Below are 20,553 nucleotides of genomic sequence, written 5' to 3' on the forward strand. Positions count from 1 at the left end.
CCAACATATATTCCCAACCTCCTTTGAGGACCCATTTTTGTACGTTGTGGTGTCGCAATTGGAACATACACTGCACAACCAAATGTTCTAAGATGGGAAATATTTGGCTCTTGACCAAAAGCAAGTTGTAGGGGAGAATATTTATGACTTGCACTTGGTCTGATGCGAATCAATGCAGCAGCATGTAAAATTGCATGACCCCATATAGATACAGGGAGTTTTGTTCTCATTATCAATGGTCTAGCGATTAACTGTAAACGTTTAATCAATGACTCGGCTAAACCATTTTGTGTATGCACATGAGCAACAGAATGTTCAACAACAATTCCTATAGACATGCAATAGTCATTAAATGCTTGAGATGTAAATTCACCAGCATTATCAAGTCTCACCCTTTTAATGGTGTAATCAGGAAAATGAGCTCTCAATTTAATAATTTGGGCAAGAAATTTTGCAAATGCCACATTACGGCTTGATAACAGACAAACATGAGACCATCTGCTAGATGCGTCTATTAGAACCATGAAATATCTAAATGGTCCACATGGTGGATGAATTGGTCCACATATATCACCTTGAATTCTTTCAAGAAACATTGGTGATTCTTTCTCAACCTTAAGTGGTGAGGGTCTAGTTATCAATTTTCCAAGAGAGCAAGATGTACATGGAACCATTGTATCATGATGGATTTTTCTATCCTTTAGTGGATGTCCATGAGTACATTCAATAATCCTTTTCATCATTGTTGATCCTGGATGGCCTAATCTGTTATGCCATAAACTGAATACACCAGGATCAATATATTTTTCGTTAACTACCATATGTATTTCTGGTACATTTATATGTGTATAATGTAATCCAGAACTAAGTCTTGGCAGTTTTTCAACCACATGACTCTTGTCAGTGATACTTAAATATTTCTCATTTTCTGTTGTCACTGACTGATAATCATACCCGTTAAGGTATATGTCGGAGAAACTCAATAAATTTTTGCTTGACTTGGGAGAAAATAAGGCATCATTTATTAAAAATTTTGTACCATTTGGTAGTATGAAATTTGCCTTTCCTATCCCTTTTATCAAGTTAGCAGGTCCTGATATTGTATGTATAGTTCCTTCCGTTGGTTTTAGATCAATAAAATATTTCTCGGATTTAAGTATAGTGTGTGTAGTTCCACTGTCTGCTATACAGAGATCTCCACCACTTGATTGATGTTGTATTCCAGCAAAATTCATATTGAACTTCATATATAAGAAATAAATAGTGAGTACATTAATATTACACAATATTTTAAACGCAAATAGATAGTACTGAAACATTTAGCAAACATAATGTCAAAGACAGACGATATTAAATCGTTTATTTTTCAAAAAAACACACAACTTAAACATTCAAGAAATCTTCATATAAATCAGATGGTTTCTCAGTGACTGTTGGATCAATATTATCCACAAAATTTACTTCCTTTTCTTTACCTTTCAGCGAATCCTGATACATCTTAACAAGATGTTTAGATGTTCGGCAAGTATTAGCCCAGTGGCCCATTCTACCACATCTGTAGCAAGATTCTTCAGAATTTTTAGAAGAATTTTCTTCAACATCTTGTTTAATGGGCTTGTTTTGTGGTTGATATTTATATTTTCGTGGATTACTATTTCTTTGACCACCACGGCCACGACCACGACCACGTCCACGCCCATTACCATTACCATAAGGATGGTTTCTACCATAGTTATAGCTTTTGGCATGATGATGGTGATGGTTATTATAACCACGACCTTGCCCGCGTCCTTGTCCCTGTTTATAATTATTTGCAGTATTTGCTTCAGGGATTGCAAGTGTACCAGTAGGACGGGATTGCTGATTTTTCATTAATAGCTCATCATTTTGCTCTGCAACTAAGAGATATGAATTAAGTTCAGGATATGTTTTGAACTTTAGCATTCTCAAATTTCTTTGCACTGTGATGTTTGCAGCATTCATTGTGGAGAAAGTTTTCTCCATCATGTCTGCATCACTAATTTCATGTCCACAGAATTTAAGTTGTGAACATGTATTATACAGAGCTGAGCTGTATTCATTTACTTTCTTAAAGTCTTGGAACCTTAATGTTCTCCATTGTTCCATTGCAGCTGGAAGTAAAATTTCTCTTTGATTATTGAATCTGCTTTTGAGACCTTCCCATAAAACATGGGGATCTTCTACAGTCACATAATTATTTTGTAAGCATTCATCAATATGTTGATGAATAAAGCAACATGCCGTAGCTTGTTCTTTTTCAGAACAAGTGTTGTTTTCATTTATGGTTTCAAGAATGCCCATTGATTTAAGATGCATTTTTACTTTTATAACCCATGGCATGTAGTTGTTTCCAGTTGATTCTAAAGGAGTAAATTTAAGCTTTTCCAGATTCGACATTTTCTATTATCAAAAATTAAAACAAACATCATGATAAATTAGAGTCAATTTATATTCATAAGTATATAAACATTAAACATAAATTTAATATAACATAAATGATAAGTAGGTGACAGTGTCGACCATGTGTAAGCAATCATAAATAAATGTTATATAACAAAAATATAAATATTAGTAAACATAAATGAAAATTTGGCGACAGTGTCGACCATATATTTTTTCAGGTGGTATAACCGACCTATATCATTCTGGTGGTATAACCGACCATATATCATTTTGGTGGTATAACCGACCATATATCATTTTGGTGGTATAACCGACCATATATCATTTTGGTGGTATAACCGACCATATATCATTTTGGTGGCAGAGCCAACCATATTTAGTATTAAGATTATCGTGCTGATAACGTGTTATAATTCAGTAGGCTTATAACTACCTTTAGTGGTTTGATTCTTGATGTTATAATTCAGTAGGCTTATAACTACCTTTAGTGATTTGATTCTTGATTAAGAATACTAATAATGAAGTGTAAGAACAAAGATGATAATGGAGAGAAAGAAAGAAACACTTTGTAAGTGTGAGAAATGGTGCAAGTTTAATGCTTGCATTCATGAGTATTTATAGCCTAAAATCTCAATATAAAAATACATACTTTGTGTACCAAAATTGACTATATGTATACACCAAAATTGACTATCCATATCTATATTATTATTATTATTATAACAGATTAATATTAATATCTATATTATTGATATTATTATTTCAAATATAAAAGATATAGAATTGAGATTTGATATATCCTAATTATTAATTGTATTAATATATTATACTTGTTAATTATCAAAATTTAAGAATTAGAGATATATAAATAGACACATTTATATATAAAATAAAACATACAGATATTCATATTTAATACATTGTAATAAACCTAGATAATTACATATTCAGTTTCCAATCACGATCACACTGTGTGTGATTATATTTTTTTGTCCCTACATCGTACAAATCCGTGATCTAATTAGATGAACGAATCCAAAATTCAATTACCAACCTCCTTCAGCTTTTTATTTTTTTTATTTCTTTATGTACGAACGATGCTGGATTGTCGAGTTCAATTTGGCTAGATATCAATCCTTCCACTTGATAATTAATACCATACAAATTCACATTATCACTACCAATCACAGAACTCCTTAACAACGGTTATTCCTTCTTGATTCTGCAGGCCACAATCCAAACCACCCTATAATCTTTCTGTTTGTAAAACACTAACCAACAAGACACTACCATCTCCAACACCACCATCTCACCTTCACCAAACCTCACGATTACCTCTTCTATTTTCTGTTTTAGTTATGGACCGAGAACAACACAAGCATGCTACAACCTTCACAACCACCCTACTACCGCCATCATACATCTCCAAACCAACACCACCATCATCGGAGTCACTATTAATGGCCACCATCTCTTCCACTTCTCTCTCATCCATCTCTCTCATCTCTTTTTTTTCTTCAAGAAATACCACCATCAACACCTCCTTAGACTCACATGTTTCTGTGCAGCCAACACCACAAACTTACATCAACCACCTTATATGTCGCTGCTACACTTGTTGGATTCCCCTTTGTTGTAACCATCACCACTGACCACCCCTACCATGAACAACCGCCACATTCACTTCACAATCGATCAAACCTTGCTACACTTTGTCTCTAATCGCTGTTACGTTTATTTTTGTTATTTCTTTTCTGCTGAAAAACGTCACCCAAACAACCATAAACAAACCACCTACAACTCGTCTACCCTTTTCTTTATTGTATGAGAACAATTTTACCATCAAATCATCTGTTTTTCTATCTTACTTCTCGAATCAATGCAACTGTATGTACTCCTGTTGTAACCGAAACCCATTACCTGCAGCATGATACATAAAATCACGAGTATAAGGAAGATGAGGATAATTAAGATTTGTGATGGTGGACAACAAGAATAGTGATGATATTATTTTAGGTTTTAAACCGATTAGTGTTCTCCTTTTCTTCTTATGGCCAACAAAGTTAAAACTCAACAAACCCACTTTCAATACTTTAGATTATTTTAATCCATCGAAAACCTTGGAGTTGTTTGAGCCGTGTAACATGGACGTACAAATAAAGGTGCTGCTACTTTTTCTTTTTAATCACAAGTGCCAAACCAACTCCCACTTGGTGATTAAGATAAACATTAGTATAAAGAATGATAAAGATGTTGTTGTCTTTTCTGTTCATGATAATAATCGAATCCCACTAAACTTCCAGCTGTTTATTCACGAGATATATAACTGGTTGGAAACAAAGCTGGACGTATTTTAGTTATGGGCCGCAGGCTTTTATATCGTGATGGGCCGGTATACTCTATTGCACGTGGACTTGTAGCTTGTTTGTGATAAGTTGAATAACTATCATCGTTTTCGTATTTTATTTGGTTATATTATGAAGATAATGATGATGATGATAGCAAGAGGATGATGATAAAGGATTTGGATGATAATAATTAAGGATGCTTAGATTGATGATGACTTGTTAAGGAAAAAGAAAACAAAAGGTTATATTAGTTAAATAAAATAGAATTCTAACTATATCAGAAAAAGGAAGAACAGATTAGATGGTTTGAGTTGTTGTTAAGCGAGAGGTCTCGAGTTCGAGTCCTGTCTGGAGCAGTTCTTTTTACTAAAAGCTTTTGAAGGTATACACATTTATTATTGTTTATCATATATTTATTATTATTATGATTATTGTTATTATTATTATTATTACGAAAATAACACAAACTATTATTATTATCATTAATATTATTATTAGTAATATCCTTAAAATTATCATTTTTGAAATTAATATTATTAACAAAAGTATTTTTATTAAAATTATCATTTTCATTATCATTATAAGTATTATTATTTTTATTATCATTACTAACATCATTATTATTATTACTACTATTTTTACCATTTTCATTATTATTATTTTCATATAACATTTTTGTCATTTTATTATTAGTATTATATATTATTATTAAAAGTATAATCATCTTTATTATTATCATTACTATTATTATTTTTAGTATTATTATAATTTTTTTTTCAAACAAATGTTATCTATATAAAATTACATTACAAGTCAACTAATATTACACACTATTATATTTTTAATTAATATATTACCATTTATATTGATAAAACTTTAATTAAATTATAAATCATATATTTATTATAAGTATGATTATATTTAAAGATACTAAATCTAATAAATTATAAGTAAACTTAGTTGATTAATTAGGATATGTGTTAATATATATGCAACTGATATAGGTTCGTGAATCTGAGGCCAACCATATACTTGTTCAATGTCGATCTATGTATTTTTACTAAAAAATACATTAGGTGAGTTTCATTTGCTCCCTTTTACTCTTTATATTTTTGGGCTGAGAATACATGCGCTGCTTTTATAAATGCTTTACGAAATAGACACAAGTGATCGAAACTACATTCTATGGTTGGATTATTAAACCGAATATGCCCCTTTTTAGTCTGGTAATCTAAGAATTAGGGAACAGACATCCTAATTGACGCGAACTCTAAAGATAGATCTATTGGACCCAACAAGCCCCATCCAAAGTACCGGATGCTTTAGTACTTCAAAATTTATATCATGTCCGAAGGAGGATCCCGGAATGATGGGGATATTCTTATATGTATATTGTGAATGTCGGTTACCAGGTGTTCAATCCATATGAATGATATTTTTGTCTCTATGCATGGGACGTATATTTATGAGAAATGGAAATGAAAATCTTGTGGTCTATTAAAATGATGGAAATGATTATTTATGTTAAACTAATGAACTCACCAACCTTTTGATTGACACTTGAAAGCATGTTTATTCTCAGATATGAAAGAAATCTTCCGCTGTGCATTTGCTCATTTTAAGGATATTACTTGGAGTCATTCATGACATATTTCAAAAGACGTTGCATTCGAGTCGTTGAGTTCATCAAGATTATTATTAAGTCGTTGATAGTTTGATATATTATGAAATGGGATGCATGCATGTCAACTTTAGATGTAATGAAAGTTTGTCTTTTAAAAACGAATGCAATGTTTGTAAAATGTATCATATAGAGGTCAAGTACCTCGCGATGTAATCAACTATTGTGAATCGTTTATAATCGATATGGACTTCGTCCTGATGGATTAGGACGGGTCTTTACAGTTGGTATCAGAGCGGTGGTCTTAGCGAACCAGGTCTTGCATTAGTATGTCTAACTGATAGTTGTTTAGATGCATTAGTGAGTCTGGACTTCGACCGTGTCTGCATGTCAAAAGTTTTGCTTATCATTTCATTCCAAAAATTACCTGCTCATTATTCTTAGTCTAGACACATCATATTGCAATGATTGCATGAATAGTGTATAGACAAAATCCATATCTTAGCGTATCTGTCACTGTAGACCTCATCTGACACGTTTCCTTAATTTTCTCCGTAATTCACGGGATCTTTGGAAGTATATATAGATATTCTATATATAATTAGAATATCATTCGATATTCAAAAATCATTTCATATCAAAACCCTTTAACTGATCGTGAGAGATGGATCCTACACCTAGCTTGGATTCCATTAGTTCCGGAAGCGATTTCGAGATGTATATTGAAGCAAACTCCAAAGTCAATGAACCAGAAGTGCCTCAACCATTTAGTTATTTTTCTTTCTGGAGGAGATGGGGTGGGTTCGAGACTTACTCACTCGATGGAAAAATGAAGAAGGCGAGCCCTACTGCGAACCAAGCTTACCTCCTAACATCGGAAAAAACGATGTACTCACCGTGAACCTATGCGCAACACTGTATTCACCCTTCTTGCTAAAATTTTCCACCTCGAAGGTCGCATTACTGCAATCTCAGAAAATATTCAACCTCTACTTCCGAATACCAATCGAAGGGGAATATTAGAAGAAGTTAGGGAACTTCGAATTAATAATCAAGATCTATCGATTCAGATGAGTGGATGGATAGAAATGATAGAGGGTAAGATAGAAAACCTGACAAGAATGGTGCGTGATCTACAAGCTATACTTACTACACCAACATCATCACCAACCTCAGCACCAACAACACTTGTAGCACCGATAGAAACAGTACCATCATCAGCAGCACCAGCATCATAACCAGTACCAACCACAACAACATCATCACACGTCTCAACCTCACAGTCTATACCTCTAGCATAATTTTCGTTCTACATAAACTATCTTCGTCCTTCATGGTGATTATATAATCTCTAATGTTTTAGAGATTATGTACTCTAGTTCTAGCCGTAAATCTGATGAGTTTAATATCACATTGACTCATTAAATCCATGATTACGTCTGAAGAAAATATATATGTATATATATTTTCATAAATATTGTGATTAAAATTTTTATTGTATAAACTGTTAATGGTGAAAATATTTTAACGGGTAGGTAATACCCGAGGAATATTTCGATTTCGCATTAATAAGTTACACTGTACATTCTACGAATCTGATTCAACTGTTATTTACTATCCTACTTACCACCACAGCTATACGAATTCGTTCCCCACAAAATAACTATTTTCATTCAATTTTATATTTGGATTTTGACCTATCAGAATCCAACAAGTGGCATAATGAAGAAATAATGGACACAATAAAAATTGATTAGAAAAAGACTAATTGACAATATGAAATTTTGTTAAGAAATCACGCTAACAAAATCCTAGCTAACTGTTCCTAACTAACTGTTAATTCCATATTACATTTTATTAATCGCAATTTATTTTATCGCAATTTTAATTCTCGCAATTTTATTTAACGTCATTTAATTTCTGTTATTTACTTTACGCACTTTATTTATCGTCATTTATTTTCTGTTATTTATTTTACGCACTTTAAATATCGGGACACGTATACAAGGTTTTGACATATCATATCGACGCATCTATATATATTATTTGGAATCACCATAGACACTCTATATGCAGTAATGATCGAGTCCTCTATACAGGGTTGAGGTTGATTCTACAATAATATATATAGTTTGAGTTGTGATCGAGTCTGAGACATGTACACGGGTCACGATACGTATTAATTAATTCGAATATTATATATTAAATTATATATGAATTATTGGACTGTCAACTGTGGACTATCGACTGTGGACTAATAACATTGGACAATTAAAATGAAATAAAATATTGAATATAACATATGAAACTAAACATTTCTTCAAGTTTGCCACTTGATTTCATCTTAAACTTCATTTGTATCTTGACGATTACAATCTGCGTTCAAACCTTTCATGATTCTTGAAAACACCTCAATCGAGAGGATGAATCAACCGCACTTCAGCTACGGAAGAAAAGATTAGTGCATATAGTTATGCACCTGAAAACACTCAGAACCTGAGTAAATGTTTAACACGTATCTATGCTAGCTCCTTTGGCATTGTTATTACCGAAAATAACATTGTAATTCTTTTTCAAATTAGCCAATTTTATCACAACTTCAACAAATCAACTTCAACTTCCATTCGAATTAGCCTTATTATAACCCTGATATATAAGTTTTCCTGTCGTCATCGTTACCAGAGAACCGTTTATATTTCACCACATCAGCAGTAAAATTTTCAGCAACTTCAATGAATTTGGACTTTCTGAAAAATCATTATATTCATTGACACCCCATCTTGTATTCATCTATACCCTGTAACAATAATTGCCATACCAATTACCGGGAATTAGCAATCAGTATTTTGAATCTCGTAGCATTTCTACATCAATAGTTATATGTATACATATAAAAATTATCTCCTAGAATTACGATCTTCAATTCTGAAATTTTGAAAAGGCACCCAGTTTACGAATCGATACTCTGAATGTTGAAAAAGCTGAATGAAGCAGCAGAAACTGTAGGCAATCGTAAACGACCTTAGTCGTTGGAAGTTTGATGATAAAGAATAATATGTTGGAAAAGTTCAGAAACGTTGGAACTGGAAAACGGATAGAGTTAACCATGAAGGAGGCCAAGGACAAATACAAGGACCATACCCTATATTCAAAGAATCCATATAATTCTGGATCCGTTGAAATCTTTAGAGAATATCTTGCTCCTAAGTCATATTAAAATCTTACGAAAAAATCTTTCTCCATCAACCATCGAACTTAGAAATTCCAAAATATCATCATCAATATCTTCGATATTTCTGAGGATATTTTCATAAATAATCTCGTCCGAAATTATATACCTCTTCGTGCTTCCTGTGTATCATTATATTGGAAACATTCAATAGAAAATTTAGTACCAAAAAGCAGATTATGCGAAGCTATGAAGAAAGCCGTAGACAAATCACAAAGAATAAGTTTGACTTCAAAGAATCTAAATGATTCAATGTCTGCTAAGATCTTTAGTGAATATATTGCTCCTTGCTCTAAACCCTTGCAGACAATAGTTTCTATCATCCTCTGATCTTAGATATTTCGAGATATTATCGTATCTTTCATTATAAATATCCTCCATATTTCTGGAGATATTTTTATAACTATTCTTATCTGAAATCATTAATCTCTTCGTACTATCAGTGTTACATCATATAGAAACTGTTAGTTTCTATATTCTGTAAACTTTCGAGCTTAAAATATGTAAGTTATTGAAGTAATGTTGGGAACTGATGCATGAGTTAGTATAATATAATGACACTTGATCAACGTGATTATATTACAGTAAGTCATGCTGAGTTTCTAAGTGGGACATGATGATTCACTGATTATAACGTCATCATGTGCCAGGTGACACGACTCTTACATTTTATCTGATATATAAACATATCAAGAACATATTTTCTTGATAGTTCTATCTTTTCCAGATATTCTGGTAACTTGACGAATCAAGATCGTGCTATTACCATTTCTTTCTTAGAAGATTAACTATGTCCATTTTGAAATTAATATCTATGAATTCTGAACCGTTGCTCGCTTTACTAGGAATCGAGAGGAGAATAAAAAGGCAAAGAACTCCAAAATATAAGAGAAAATATAAAGCCCAATAACAACACGGAGGTTACAAACCGTGAATATTAATACGAATAGCAATATAAAGACACGGTGTAATTACGAATAGTATCATTCCAAGGTAATAGTAGAAGTAAACAGATTTTTCTGGTGGAAGATTGAAAAGAAGGATGACAGAAATGATAATTAGGAAAATATCAAGGATTAGAACGGGATTTAGCATTTTCACAATCTTTTGGATGTATGAACTAAGAAAGAAAGTATAGGAATGGTGAGAATAAGGGAACGGAAGAAGTTCATTTATAGTGGAGATACCATACAAAGCAATCGATACAGATCATCGCATTTAATTATAGAGATCATATTTTCCATAAATACCGAAGAATCAGATCTTATAGATTTCCAAAATTTTCTTTAAATCCCTTGAATTTTGGAATTCAAACGTGACTATGTCATAACCCGACATTAACCATAAGGACGAATACAATAACATATGATTTCATCGTGAGGTATTGACCTCTATATGCGACATTTTTCAAAAACTGCATTCGTTTTTACAATACAAACCATAACTTTTATTACAAATACAAGGTTTAAACAACTTAATAATGATTATCGTTTAGCGATAATCTTAGACTTACAAACTTTACATGTGATAATAACAATACGACCTCCAACATATTTTACATTACAAATCCTCCGATATGCAGTTTTATTTTTGACACAAATATGCATACTCAAGATCTTGCTTAAATTCAACATGTTGCAGCGGAAGCTTTTAGTTATCACCTGAGAATAAACATGCTTAAAACGTCAACATAAAGTTGGTGAGATATAGGTTTAATGCCGGCAGCGTCATAAATATAGACCACAAGATTTCATATATATACGTTTTAATAAAAATATTCTAAGTTGTTGAGCACTTGATAACCATACTTAACATTTAATCAACGTCGCATATTCCCTTTATTATGAAATCTTACTACACCGTACCAAGTGTAGTCACCGAAACGAAGTACTGTGCAACCGTTGAATACTGGTCGTCCAGTCCGGTTGGGGTTGTCAGGCCCGATAGATCTATCAACAGGATTCGCGTTTACAATACCTCATGTAAATAATAGTTACCAAGTTACAGGGAAGTATGCCAGTGGTACAACTCAACGTAGAATATATATTTTTAATCACTTGTGTCCATAACGTAAATCATAAAATGCATGTATTCTCATCCCGAAATATTTAGAGTTTAAAAATGGGACTATATACTCACCTTTGTCTTGAAGGTATTTAACTCGACTTGGTCTCCGATAAATATCACGAACCTAACCATATATATAATATATCAACATATTTTCTTTTTAAGTAATCGTTACATATATATATATATATATATATATATATATATATATATATATATATATATATATATATATATATATATATATATATATATATATATACTTTTAATACTTTTAATATTTTCTTAGTCCGTAGTTAGTAGTCCGATGTTAGTGGTCCACAATTAGTTGCTTAAATAAAATAAATAAAGACCCCATCGTATTCGTATTGATCAGAATTAATCTCGACCCATGGTACCATGTTGTCAAGTGACGTGTTGCGTACATAAAGTACCGTGTTGTCAAATGACGTGTTGCGTACAATCATGAGGTCTTATGATTAATCTTCTCGTGTTGTTTACGGGTGGTCCTGAAATATATAAAATCAAATCATAAGTAAATATATATTAAATATTATGTTAATTAGCCAAGATATGATCTGATTTTGTCATAATATGATATATTACAGGTCTTGAAGTGTTTTTTTAAAAATCAAATTAGAAGGATCTATTTAGTTTGCGAACAAGTTTGAAATCACTCAAACTATGTTCTTGTTGTTAAAATTTTACAACACAAAATAAGATAGCTATATAAATATGAATCGAATAAGGTTATGAATAAGATTACTACCTCAAGTTACTTGGACAAAGCTACTGGAAAAGGTAAGAAAAATCTTGGAATCAAAAGAGTGGTTGAGTGGGATTGAAAGATTGGAAGTAATCTCCTTGAAATCGGATGACTATATTGATACGTTCTTGAGTAGGTAAATGAAGAGAGATTAGGGAGTGAATTAACTTAAAAGAAAATTGGAAATAAAATTGTATGTGTGTGTGCACAAAATAGCATGATTATGGGATGGATATATAGGAGATTTAGTTTGTTTTCTTGCACTAAAGTCACACATGAGGTTAAATGGCTGGTTCCCACATGTAACATCATGTCTAGTGGCTAATCATTGAAGTTTATTGTTGGTATATACCAATAGTAAATATGTATAGAAGCTGGGTATGATACGGTTACATATACCCTAGATATACTTGTAGAAATTTTGAGGAATCGGAACGAGAATTCAAATATGGACGGGTTTATAACTGTAAAAGAGGCTCAAAACTGGGCTTTTATTTTTGGGTCAAACCGGGCCAAAATAAAATTTTAAGACATTTTTAATAAAGCAATGTTAGCCCAAAAAAAAAATTTCCAAGCTGACCTGGCAGCTCGACCGAACCCCCGAACCCCCGTCATAATTAAGATAAGTTCAAACAAGTGTGCACTCCACACTTCCCCAAACTTGTTCGATATTTATCAAGATTATTTTGATTACAAATTAATCCCATTACACTTAAATCATATTGGTGACATAGATCACCAACACAAATATAGATTGTAAATATATATGTCAAAGAACGTTACATATAGTTATCGTTTTGAAAACTTAAGTTAGTGGTCTCAAAGTATACTTATAACTCATTGTTGTTAGTTCACAATGAAATGTTAATACATCCTTAAATCATGTTAAATATGTATAGATATGTACATATACATAATCGTATAATTATCGTGTGTTATATAGTTCGTGATATCATCGGTCAAATTGGACGGTCAAACGTTGTGTGAAACTCTTTTCAAAAACATAAGTCTCAACAGTTTGGATTGCTTATCATGTTGGTAAGGTTTATTTTATGTAAATATTAATCTCATAAGTATAAAACGATTGGAAAAATCCGGGTCATTACAGTACCTACCCGTTAAATAAATTTCGTCCCGAAATTTTAAAGTTGTACCTATTTTGCGTTGTCGGGAAACAAATGTGGATACTTTTGTTTCATCTGATCCTCTCGTTCCCAAGTAAACTCAGGACCCCTTCGAGCATTCCAACGAACCTTGACGATTGGTATGTTGCTCTGCTTTAGTTGTTTAACTTCACGGTCCATGATTTCGACTGGTTCTTCTATGAATTGTAGTTTCTAGTCGACTTGGATTTCTTCAAGAGGAATGGTGAGATCTTCCTTTGCAAGACATTTCTTGAGGTTTGAGACGTGAAATGAATTATGTACCCCGGCGAGTTGTTGTGGTAACTCGAGTCGATAAGCTACCGGTCCGATGCGTTCGATGATCTTGAACGGGCCTACATACCTTGGGTTCAGTTTACCCCTTTTTCCAAAACGTATTACACCTTTCCAAGGTGACACCTTTAGCATAACCATGTCACCGATCTGAAATTCTAATGGTTTCCTTCGGATATCCGCGTAGCTCTTTTGGCGACTACGGGCTGTTTTCAATCTCTCCTTGATTTACACTATCTTCTCAGTAGTTTCATGGATGATATCGGGACCAGTTAATTGTCGATCTCCTACTTCATTCCAACAGATAGGGGATCTACACTTCCTTCCATACAGTGCTTCGAATGTTGCAGCTTTAATGCTCGCATGATAACTATTATTATACGAGAATTCTGCTAATGGTAGATATTTATCCCATCCGTTTCCAAAATCGATCACACATGCCCTGAGCATGTCTTCAAGAGTCTGAATTGTTCTTTCACTCTGCCCGTCAGTTTGCGGATGATATGCGGTGCTCATATCCAAACAGGTTCCCAGGGCCTCCTGTAGTGATTGCCAAAACTTTGATGTAAATCTACTATCACGATCGGATATAATGGAAATAGGTATTCCATGCCTTGAAACAATTTCCTTTATGTACAGTCGTAATAGTTTCTCCATTCTATCTGTTTCCTTTATAGGCAAGAAATGTGCAGATTTGGTGAGACGATCAACTATTACCCAAATGGTGTCATAACCCCATACAGTCTTAGGTAACTTTGTGATGAAATCCATGGTAATACCATCCCATTTCCATTCTGGGATTTCTGGTTGTTGAAGTAACCCTGACGGCTTCTGGTGTTCTGCTTTAACTTTAGAACAAGTTAAACATTCCCCAACATACGTTGCAACGTCTGTCTTTAAATTAGGCCACCAATAATGCGTCTTAAGATCTTGGTACATCTTTCCAACTCCAGGATGTATCGAGTATCTTGTCTTGTGTGCCTCATTCAATATCAACTTCCTTAATCCACCCAACTTCGGTACCCAAATACGGTTTGAAAAATATCGAATTCCGTCTTCTCGTATAACGAGTTGCTTCTCATACTTTTTCATTATTTCATTTCCTATGTTTTCTTTAGTAAGAGCTTCTCGTTGAACCTCTTTGATTTGTGAGTTGAGATTCATGCGAATTTTTATGTTCATCGCTCGTACTCGAATTGGTTCTCGTTCCTTTCTGCTTAAAGCGTCGGCCACTACATTCACTTTCCCGGGATGATAGCGAATCTCACAATCGTAGTCGTTTATCAGCTCGACCCACCTACATTGCCTCATGTTCAGCTGTTTCTGATCGAAAATATGTTGAAGGCTTTTATGATCAGTAAACACAGTGCATTTAACTCCATATAAATAGTGTCTCCATATCTTCAATGCAAACACTACTGCCCCCAATTCTAGATCATGCGTCGTATAATTCCGCTCATGAATCTTCAATTGTCGGGATGCGTATGCAATAACTTTCTTTCGTTGCATAAGAACGCAACCAAAAGCTTGTCGCGAAGCGTCACAATATATCTCAAAATCATCGTTCCCTTCAGGTAATGATAAAATAGGTGCCGTGGTCAACCTCTTCTTGAGTAATTGAAATGCACTCTCCTGCTCAGAGGTCCATTCGTACTTCTTCCCTTTTTGTGTTAACGCTGTCAATGGTTTAGCTATTCGAGAAAAATCTTGAATAAACCTTCTATAATAACCGGCTCAACCCAAAAATTGGCATATCTGCGTTGGTGTCTTAGGAGTCTCCCATTTTTCAATGACCTCAATTTTAGCTGGGTCAACCTGAATTCCTTTACTACTAACAACATGACCAAGAAATTGCACTTCTTTTAACCAAAACGCACACTTAGAAAATTTGGCGTATAATTGTTCTTTTCTTAACAATTCTAATACCAATCTTAAATGCTGCTCATGCTCTTGCTCACTCTTGGAATAGATAAGAATATCGTCAATGAAAACGATAACAAACTTATCTAAATACGGACTACAAACTCGATTCATGAGGTCCATGAATACAGCTGGCGCATTAGTCAACCCAAACGGCATGACCAAAAATTCATAATGACCGTAGCGTGTCCGAAAAGCAGTTTTCGGAATATCTTCTTCTTTGATGCGTAGTTGATGATAGCCCGACCTTAGGTCAATTTTCGAGTAAACACATGATCCTTGCAATTGATCAAATAAGTCATCAATTCTCGGTAGTGGATACCGATTCTTAATAGTTAACTTATTTAATTCATGATAATATATACACATTCAGAAAGATCCATCTTTCTTCTTGACGAATAAAATTGGAGCTCCCCACGGTGAAGTGCTCGGTCGAATGAAACCACGGTCCAGTAATTCTTGTAACTGGCTTTGTAACTCTTTCATCTCAGATGGTACAAGTCTATATGGAGCACGAGCCACTGGTGCAGCTCCTGGTACTAGATCTATTTGAAATTCTACAGATCTAAATGGAGGTAATCCTGGCAACTCTTCCGGAAATACTTCAGGAAAATCTCTTGCCACAGGCACGTCGTTGATGCTCTTCACTTTTTCCTTCGTTTTGACTTTATTAACATGTGCTAGGATAGCATAGCACCCTTTCTTCAAGCACTTTTGAGCTTTCAAACAACTAATGAGTTTTAGCTTTGAGTTACCCTTCTCTCCATAAATCATTAATGGCGTTCTATCCTTACGAGGAATGCGAATTGCCTTCTTGGCGCACATGACTTCAGCTCCTATTTTGGACATCCAGTCCATGCCGACTATTACATCAAAACTTCCTAATTCTACGGGTATCAAATCAATCTTAAATGTTTCTCCGGCTAAATTTATTTTACAATCACGGCAAATTTTATCGGCTTTAATTAGTTTACCATTAGCTAACTCAATCATGTACTTAGCATCTAGAGGTAATGATGAACAATTCAATTTAGTGTGAAAGTCTCTACACACGTAACTTCTATCGGCACCAGTATCAAATATAATAGATGCGGATAAGTTATTAATGGTAAACGTACCCGTAACAAGCTCCGGGTCTTCATACGCCTCTCTAGCATTAATAACAAATGCTCTTCCATGTGCAGATCCGTTATTCTTCTCTGGATTCGGGCACTGACTCTTATAATGACCCTGTTTCCCACACCCATAACAAGTAACAGTGGCCAAGGCAGTTCTATTTGCATTGGTGGCAGGAGTCTTGGTACCGTTTGTATTTGTAGCGGGAACCCTACAATCTTCAGCAAGATGACCTTTTCAATTACAATTGTTGCACACCACATTACAATAACCACAGTGATGTTTGTGGCATCTGTTACATAAAGGATTTCGTCCTTTGTAACCTGAGTTTGAACCGCTACCCGCACCTTGCGTGGTTTCTTGTTTCTTGTTGAATTGTTGATGATTACCTTCCCACTTTCTTTTATTTCCCGATGTCTTGACATCGGTGTTCTTATCCAGAATAATCTGGTCCATCAACTCGTTCGCCATGGTGATAGCTTCATGAATAGTCTTGGGTTTGGATGCTGTAACATTTTCCTTGACCTTTTTAGGCAAACCGTCTTTGTACAGTTCAATCTTCCGTTCTTCGGTTGGTACCAATTCGGGACATAGCAAAGCTAATTCCATGAATCGCTGATTGTAGTTGGTGAGTTCAGTACCAACAACTTTCAGGCTTCGTAATTCAGCTTCCAACTTCCTAACCTCGTTCCTTGGACAATATTCGTTGATTAGCATTGTTTTGAATTCTTCCCAAGGAGTATCATAAGCTACATCTCCTCCTACGGCCTTCACATAGTTTTTCCACCACGTGAGTGCACTATCTTGTAGGGTGCACGATGCATACTTGGTCATGTCCTTCTCAATACAACCACTGATTTTAAACACAGACTCAATCTTTTCGATCCACCGGGTTAAACCAACCGGTCCTTCTGTTCCACTGAATGATGAGGGCTTGCAACCTTGAAAAGTTTTGTAAGTGCACCCCACACGAGGATTTGGGTTAATTGCAGCACCTCTTGCAGCCTCGACCCATAACATTCTGTCGTTCACTCGCTGATTGATGAGTTCCTGGATTTCTTGTTCCGTCATTCGGTTCAATCGCGCCATAATCTTCAACAAGAATGAAAAAAATAATTATTCACATGGAATATTATAGATGTAGTATGTATTTACAGTACATCGTAGCTTATTAATAATATGAACCAGTTATTATTATAAAAGCCTTTTCTTCTTATTAGCGTTTTATAATTATATCTAGGGTAGTACCTACCCGTTAAAGTTCATACTTAATAGCTTAGTACGAAAATCAATTACTACCACCCAAATAATACTTAACCATGGAAAATTATTGCATTTCACACTTCACTATTTTACATATGCTTATCTTACATCAAACATTAAGCAAACCACACTAGTAATATTATACAAAACATTATATGATCCCATGGTTTAAAACAACAGCGCATCATTTAACCCAAAGCGTTTGTGTTCAAAGAAATCGCTTAAAGGTTATCCTGGTTGTCTCCCTGCGTTCTGGCTGAGGAATCGAAAAACTGGATGTCGGGGTAGAACTAATAGGAATAGCGGGAATAGGTGTGGAAGTATCTGGTGGAGTTGGTGCCACAACATCCTCTCTAGACTCGGGATTTGGATTTTCCATTTCAGTAGCCTTTTGTTTCTTTCCTCGTTCGAACTTGTCTTTCGTAATTTCCTGTATTTCTTCCTCCTCAGTATCACTTTCTGGTTCCTCTTCAATTGATTCATCCGGAACTTGTGAGTCTTCCCCAAAGGTGTCGTTTTCATCATCGGATAGGTTAATGACTGGAACACCATCTGAAGATTCTGGTTCGGAGTCGCTGAATGTGATAATAAGTTCTAAGCCAGACATCTATCACATAACAACAAGCACGTTAATACCACATAATATTTACATATTAATTTTTAACCAACAAGGATAAGTAATAGTTTTCGAAATCAAACACGGTCAAAGTCCAGACTCACTAATGCATCCTAACAAACTCGATAAGACACACTAATGCAAATTTTCTGGTTCTCTAAGACCAACGCTCTGATACCACATGTCATAAACCGACCTTAACCATAAGGACGAATACAATAACATATGATTTCATCGTGAGGTATTGACCTCTATATGCGACATTTTTCAAAAACTGCATTCGTTTTTACAATACAAACCATAGCTTTTATTACAAATACAAGGTTTAAACAACTTAATAATGATTATCGTTTAGCGATAATCTTAGACTTACAAACTTTACATGTGATAATAACAATACGACCTCCAACATATTTTACATTACAAATCCTCCGATATGCAGTTTTATTTTTGACACAAATATGCATACTCAAGATCTTGCTTAAATTCAACATGTTGCAGCGGAAGCTTTTAGTTATCACCTGAGAATAAACATGCTTAAAACGTCAACATAAAGTTGGTGAGATATAGGTTTAATGCCGGCAGCATCATAAATATAGACCACAAGATTTCATATATAAACGTTTTAATAAAAATATTCTAAGTTGTTGAGCACTTGATAACCATACTTAACATTTAATCAACGTCGCATATTCCCTTTATTATGAAATCTTACTACACCGTACCAAGTGTAGTCACCGAAACGAAGTACTGTGCAACCGTTGAATACTGGTCGTCCAGTCCGGTTGGGGTTGTCAGGCCCGATAGATCTATCAACAGGATTCGCGTTTACAATACCTCATGTAAATAATAGTTACCAAGTTACAGGGAAGTATGCCAGTGGTACAACTCAACGTAGAATATATATTTTTAATCACTTGTGTCCATAACGTAAATCATAAAATGCATGTATTCTCATCCCGAAATATTTAGAGTTTAAAAATGGGACTATATACTCACCTTTGTCTTGAAGGTATTTAACTCGACTTGGTCTCCGATAGATATCACGAACCTAACCATATATATAATATATCAACATATTTTCTTTTTAAGTAATCGTTATATATATATATATATATATATATATATATATATATACTTTTAATACTTTTAATATTTTCTTAGTCCGCAGTTAACAGTCCGATGTTAGTGGTCCACAATTAGTTGCTTAAATAAAATAAATAAAGACCCCATCGTATTCGTATTGATCAGAATTAATCTCGACCCATGGTACCATGTTGTCAAGTGACGTGTTGCGTACATAAAGTACCGTGTTGTCAAATGACGTGTTGCGTACAATCATGAGGTCTTATGATTAATCTTGTTGTTTACGGGTGGTCCTGAAATATATAAAATCAAATCATAAGTAAATATATATTAAATATTATGTTAATTAGCCAAGATATGATTAATCCGATTTTGTCATAATATGATATATTACAGGTCTTGAAGTGTTTTTTTAAAAATCAAATTAGAAGGATCTATTTAGTTTGCGAACAAGTTTGAAATCACTCAAACTATGTTCTTGTTGTTAAAATTTTACAACACAAAATAAGATAGCTATATAAATATGAATCGAATAAGGTTATGAATAAGATTACTACCTCAAGTTACTTGGACAAAGCTACTGGAAAAGGTAAGAAAAATCTTGGAATCAAAAGAGTGGTTGAGTGGGATTGAAAGATTGGAAGTAATCTCCTTGAAATCG

Source organism: Rutidosis leptorrhynchoides, chromosome 5 (genome assembly GCF_046630445.1).
Source record: "Rutidosis leptorrhynchoides isolate AG116_Rl617_1_P2 chromosome 5, CSIRO_AGI_Rlap_v1, whole genome shotgun sequence".
Lineage (NCBI taxonomy): Eukaryota > Viridiplantae > Streptophyta > Magnoliopsida > Asterales > Asteraceae > Rutidosis > Rutidosis leptorrhynchoides.